This window comes from Triticum aestivum, chromosome 2B (assembly GCF_018294505.1).
Source record: "Triticum aestivum cultivar Chinese Spring chromosome 2B, IWGSC CS RefSeq v2.1, whole genome shotgun sequence".
Taxonomy (NCBI): Eukaryota; Viridiplantae; Streptophyta; class Magnoliopsida; order Poales; family Poaceae; genus Triticum; species Triticum aestivum.
The window spans coordinates 238,568,275-238,574,528 of NC_057798.1; positions in this window are offsets into that span (position 1 = coordinate 238,568,275).

Sequence of the window (6,254 nt, forward strand, 5' to 3'; positions counted from 1 at the left end):
GTGCCGAGCGCACCAAGGCCGATGGACGAGCGAAGCCCCAGACTGGAATGACCTGGAGATGGGGAAGATGGGGCAGTGGAGTCGCAAATGGAGAGGAGTGGGAAACTTGACTGGTTCAGGTGCGCGGCAGCACAGCCGCGGTGCCGCCCACGGGAGACAGGAGCAAGAACAGAGGTTGAAGAAGGAGCACGGCTGTTGGGTTAACATCGAACGGTCCAGCTGCTAGAATCATTTGTTGATTAAGTTGGCAAAGCCGTGCGTACACGTCCGCTTAGTAGGCCCACAAGTCAGCCACCAAATCTGACGGGTCCCAGCTGTCAACGGGATGAATAATTTTTTTCGCAAAACAAGGAGGCACTTCCTTCCGTGTGAAGATACAACCGATGGGTCCCAGCTGTCAGGTGGAGGAAACATTTTTTCAACTTAATAAGGAGGAACTTTCCTTGCGTGCGACCATGGACCTCGTGGGTCCCAGCTATCAGGCTCTCCATGTATAGTCCTCTTCCAATGACTCCCGTTTGTTGGCCACGCCGCACCGAGCGCAGCGAGGCGGTGGACGACAGTGAGGCCCTGGACGGGAACGACCCGGAGATGGGAAGACGCGGTAGTGGAGTCGCATATTGAGAGGAGGAGAAGGGTTATAACTGGTTCTGTTGTGGCATGGGGCTGCAGTCTATGGATAATAACAGGACGTGTCGAGGGGTGGAGGGATAGCCTAGCCGGCGGTGGGATGGCGCTTCGCAGCGATGCGTGCTAAGCAGAGCCGCTAGCCGCCGGAGGCTGGACCAGGCGGTCCCGGCGACGCTGGAGGAAGAAGACGAGAGATTGAAGGTGCATGCCGGCCGTTGGATATAAATCCAATGGCTGCGGATATCACAATCATTTGTTGACCAAATTGACAACGCCCTGCGTAGGCTTCGACCTATCGGCCCACATGTCAGCCTACAAAAATGTGGCATATATTGAACCCATGTTTTCTAGAATGTACAGTCCATTTGCTGGGCTGGGTGAACAAATAATTTTGCGTCAATCAGGTCCATTTATATTTTCTAAGAAATCCCAGTCCATTTGCACTTCCTTGAAATACACGAATTAGCTGGGCTCGTTATATATATAATGTTATGTTAGAAGGAGCAATTAATATCAAAGAATAAACCAGATAGGCACATTATATATATATATATATATAATTAAGAAATTAGCGAGTTATTGCTCAAAATAAAAATGAGTGCATTATTATTAAATTGGTCCTTAAAATCTTCGCAAGCTTTTTTACGCAATCACCAGGATTTTCCTTGCCTGCGAGTCAAAAACAACCAGGATTTTCCTTGCCAACTTCTGTTAAACATTTACTTTTATAAGTTAATAACACGTGGGATGTTTTTATAATGTATATATAAGTCTCTATAAAATATATGATAATAGTAATAATATAAATATATATATAATGTGGTTAGAAGGGAAAACATAAATTGGACACAACATTATTATTCTTATATATAGATAAATAGAACAGAGGCTTGCGTTTTATTAAAAAATACATTGGGCTGCTGATCTTTAAGAAAAAGCCCATAGGCCGGTATGGACCTCAAAAAATAAGTTGAAACCACTGTCTCCGTATGTCGTGGGCTACGCATGTTAAAATACAAAACCTAGGCCTAGCTGATACTTGTTCGCCCTCTCAAAAAAAATGATACCAGATCCCCGAGCGAACTGGATTAAAGAGGGGGCCGGCGGCACGACTGAAGAAGCACATCAGGAGTGATTTTTTTTCTTCAGTGGATGGCTCTCTATAGCATTTTTTTACTTGCCTCTGCACCATACAACTTGTATTTTTAGCCTCCCAGTCCGTCATGGTGGACCAGCAGCCCATTTGCTGGGCGGGCCAACCTACAGAAACCAGCATTCGATTTTTCATCAAGCCCCCAAAACAACGCAGTACTATGTTTGTTTTGAGGCCGAAAACATTATGGCAAGGGTTGAGTGGGGGAGAGGGGAAGACAGAGTAATAAAAAGATTAAAAAGAGCTGATGCGCCATTGCTACCCTAACAAAGCAGGTGCAATTCTTCTCGGGAAGGTGTGCCGTTGACACTCACACGTCACATACCCCACAGTAGGCATACTAACAAGTTCACACACAAATACAACAGAAAAGGTAAACATTCGTATCAAACTCAGATTCACAGGACACGTTCATATTCATAGCCAACATTCACTATCAACAACTCAAAAGATTCATATATACACAAGCTCAGCATATCTATGCATCCAAATGATTGATAGATCTCACGACAATATTCATACATAATTCACAAAAAGATTCAGATATACACATGTTTAGTAGGTTTATGCATCCAAATGATTGAGATCACAGCCAATATGATCCATGGATGAACTTTAATTACCTAGGGTACAGACTGGTAAATGGTGTTCAGTCGGAGGTACTTCTTTCTAAAATTAGTTCTTGTACGAGTAAACTTTTGAGTACATAAGAGGCAGCATAGACAATCTTAACTTTTCTTGTAGTTTATCCTCAAATAGTGGCCTCGTGCCGAGCAAGGTTTGAGCAACTTGGCCACTACTTTCATCCAACTAGTTTACTGGCTCATCTTGGTCCTGTAGCTCGCCAAAATTCTACATTGCAGACGAGAAAGGAGGCGGTTGAGAAAATGAACCACCCAAATTTTTTGTGCAGTTCAACTGAAATGGAGCATCCCTGGCGTGCAGACTGATTAAGTGCCAGATGAATATATGCGTCAACCAACTTGTCTAGAATCTTTAGACTCCATGCCATACAGTTCGCTACCATATCTGCCGATAACCAAAAGGCACAAGTTGGGACCAAAGACTGGACTATGTTCTTCTCGGCTATGCGCCAAGCAATATTTTTGGCGTTCACTCTCCTAATACTTGGGAGTTTGACAACTGTTTGACGCCGGTTGATACTCGAATGAATATAGGCACTTCTTGTCAACATCGATGCTTATTTGAGTGAACTTTGGAGTACATGGTAGCAGCATAAGTATCTGTCCATCTGATTATTTTGTGTAGTTCTACTGAAATCACCCAATGCAATGATTTTCCTGCGAGTTCAGGCTCCAAGTTACTCCTTTATAAAATCGGCAAACAGTAGCACAATACCAAATTACAAATACATGACAAGCACAATAATCGGGATAAAGACCAGTACCAACCTGTGTGAGGTTGCATATCAATTACTATTTCCTTTGACTAGAAGCCGAGATAAGCGAAGCGACTGACAGCGAAGGAAGAAAGCAAGCCGAGATTAGCGACTGACAGGAAAGGACGAAAGTTGTCGAGGCAATGAAGCACCCAAAGTTTTTGTGCAGCTCCACCAAAATCGAGCATCCCTGTTGGCACATATATTGGGAGAGTGACATTACTGTAATAGTGGGACTAGTTGATGAAACATATACTAACAAATGGAAGCACCCTCATTATCTTAATGGGTAAAGTTAGCAACATAGTAGTCTTGCTTAAAGAGAGGTATTAGTTTATTTAATCAGTGCCAATTAGCTCAACACTTAAAGCATTGCCATTTATCATAGGTTGCAAAACTTTAACGTGCAAAGATAAAGGAGTTTCTCATGACAGTAGCATGATACATATAGAGATGACAGCAAACTAATATGGATGAAGGCCTTAGGCCCGTACCAACCTGAGAAAAAAAGCTTATTCATGTAGTCCCATAAGAGATGATAAAGCACTCACTGGAATCACTCAATAGTATATATTTTTGTGCACTTCAAATGTATGGTTGAAATCACTCTTCTTTACCAGTGCTGAGATTATATCGAAAGATTATCAAGAACTTCCAGCAGAGTTAAAGCACTGGCTGGGATATAGTTCATTGTATTGTCTTGTGTAGTTCCACTAAAATGTATGGTTGGCACAACATGATCCCTGTTTGCACAAGTAGGAACAAGGTGAAAATTTCATTAGCTTAGTGAGAAAGGATAGGAAGACATTAGCATATTACTCAAATAGTAGCATCAAATTCATGATGGACAATACGCAAAATATTGCCTCATTGAACCAATGGCAATAAATTGACATGCAAAACAATAGCACTATTATGTCATGACACTAATAATATTCCCTCCCTGCTCCACCACATGATTCACCTCCATAGACAAACATACACACATACATGATTCAGCATAGGGTCCTACTAAAGATTTGTTTAACTCCGACAGGAAAATTAGGCAGCAATAAATTAGTGGTACTTAAGTACTCCTAATTAATTAAGTGAGACAGCAGAAGTGGAAGGGCTCCCTGGAGGATCGTCTCACATGTAAGGTAGTCGTTGTCGGAGCCCTTGAATGGCCTCGACTGAGGCCTCTGGCTTCAGCAAGATCGCCTTGGCACTGTTTATTCTTCTTCTTCTTCCTCTTCATGCTCTGTTTCTCTTTCTCCTCACCAGTTGGTGAAACCAACTACATGATTGGCCTTCTAATTCAGAATTGGTTTTGTCAGTGAGGGAGTACAAGTGTACTAGTAAAACATAGCATTATTTTCTCACGGCAGTCGGAAAATAGAGATGAACACATGCATTAAATATCATTCTTACCTAAAGGAAGGTTATGGCGCCAGTATGGATGATGAGGATTGGAACACAGATCTGCCTTTGTGCAGTTCCACTGAAATGAACCAACTGTTCCATTCTGACATTCCAGTTAAACAACACAAAAGTCACTTCTTTTAAGAAGAGTTTTGTGTAGTGCACCAAAAGGTCACAACAACAACCAGGTGAATTGGATATCCCTGTTTGCACAAAAAGGTACAGAGGAAACAGTTAGAGTCTCAAACAATTACAGGCAAAAACATTTGGCTAAACTTGTCATGGCTTATAACAGTGGCATGGCTTCATTTTTACCAGGGACATTAGATTAAGAACAACTAAATATTTGGTATAAAGGCATGGGACAGTGGGTGCACCAGCAGTCCAGCACCATGTACGTAAACATGGGCATAAAGTGGTGATTCATAGTTTGTTGCCCCGAGAAACAAACATCCAAGAAACATATCTGGGTTGGTCCCATTTTTGTTCACTCTAGCCACCTACTCCTATGTGTGTATAGCAAATCTAGTCCTGGTCTTACCATTGTGTACAGCGTTACCCCTATATTTCCCTTTTCGACCAAGAGACCAGTTGGATGACCAGTTTGTACTACTTTCACCCCCTTTCCTTCCTGTTTGTAGCAAGTCCGATGTACATACTAAATTCCCCCACCCCCACTTTATTTCTTGTTTGAACCAAGTACTCCCTTCGTCCGGAATTACTTGTCATCAAAATGGATTTGTCTAGAACTAAAATACATCTAGATACATCCATTTCAATGACAAGTATTTTCGGACGGAGGGAGTACAAGATTCGACTCCATGAAGTAGCTTTACCTCTAACAATAGAAAAAAAAATAGGTGACGTTGGACCATCCGATCGAGAGGGGCTAAGAGGTAGAAAATGATGCACATGTAGCAACGTAGCAAGCTGGGGAAGTAGAGCTAAGGAGGTTTCAAACGAAGATATACCTGAAGGTCGTCGGAATGTGGATAGGTGGGCGGCGGGAGGCTGGATCCGCCCACAAGCAACGACGAAGGGATCGGAGGACCTCCCGCGCCGGCGCTCGGCCAGAGATAACGGTGCGGCCGGCAGTGGGTCTCCTCCCTCACTGTCAACGACGGCCTAAACGCTGCCCCTCCTCCCCTTTACCGGCGGAGGGGGATACGTCTGGATCTGTAACCAGTGGTGTCGGTGTCAAAACTGGCGGATCTCGGGTAGGGGGTCCCGAACTGTGCATCTAGGCGGATGGTACAGGAGACGAGGGACACGATGTTTTACCCAGGTTCGGGCCCTCTTGATGGAGGTAAAACCCTACGTCCTGCTTGATTAATATTGATGATGTGTATTACAAGAGTGGATCTACCATGAGATCAAGGAGGCTAAACCCTAGAAGCTAGCCTATGGTATGATTGTTGTAATGGATGTTGTGTCCTACGGACTAAAACCCTCCGGTTTATATAGACATCGGAGAGGGCTAGGCTTACACAGAGTCGGTTACAATGGTAGGAGATCTACATATCCGTATCACCAAGCTTGCCTTCCACGCCAAGGAAAGTCCCATCCGGACACGGGACGGAGTCTTCAATCTTGTATCTTCATAGTCTTGGAGTCCGGCGGACGATGATAGTCCGGCTGTCCGGACACCCCCTAGTCCAGGACTCCTTCAGT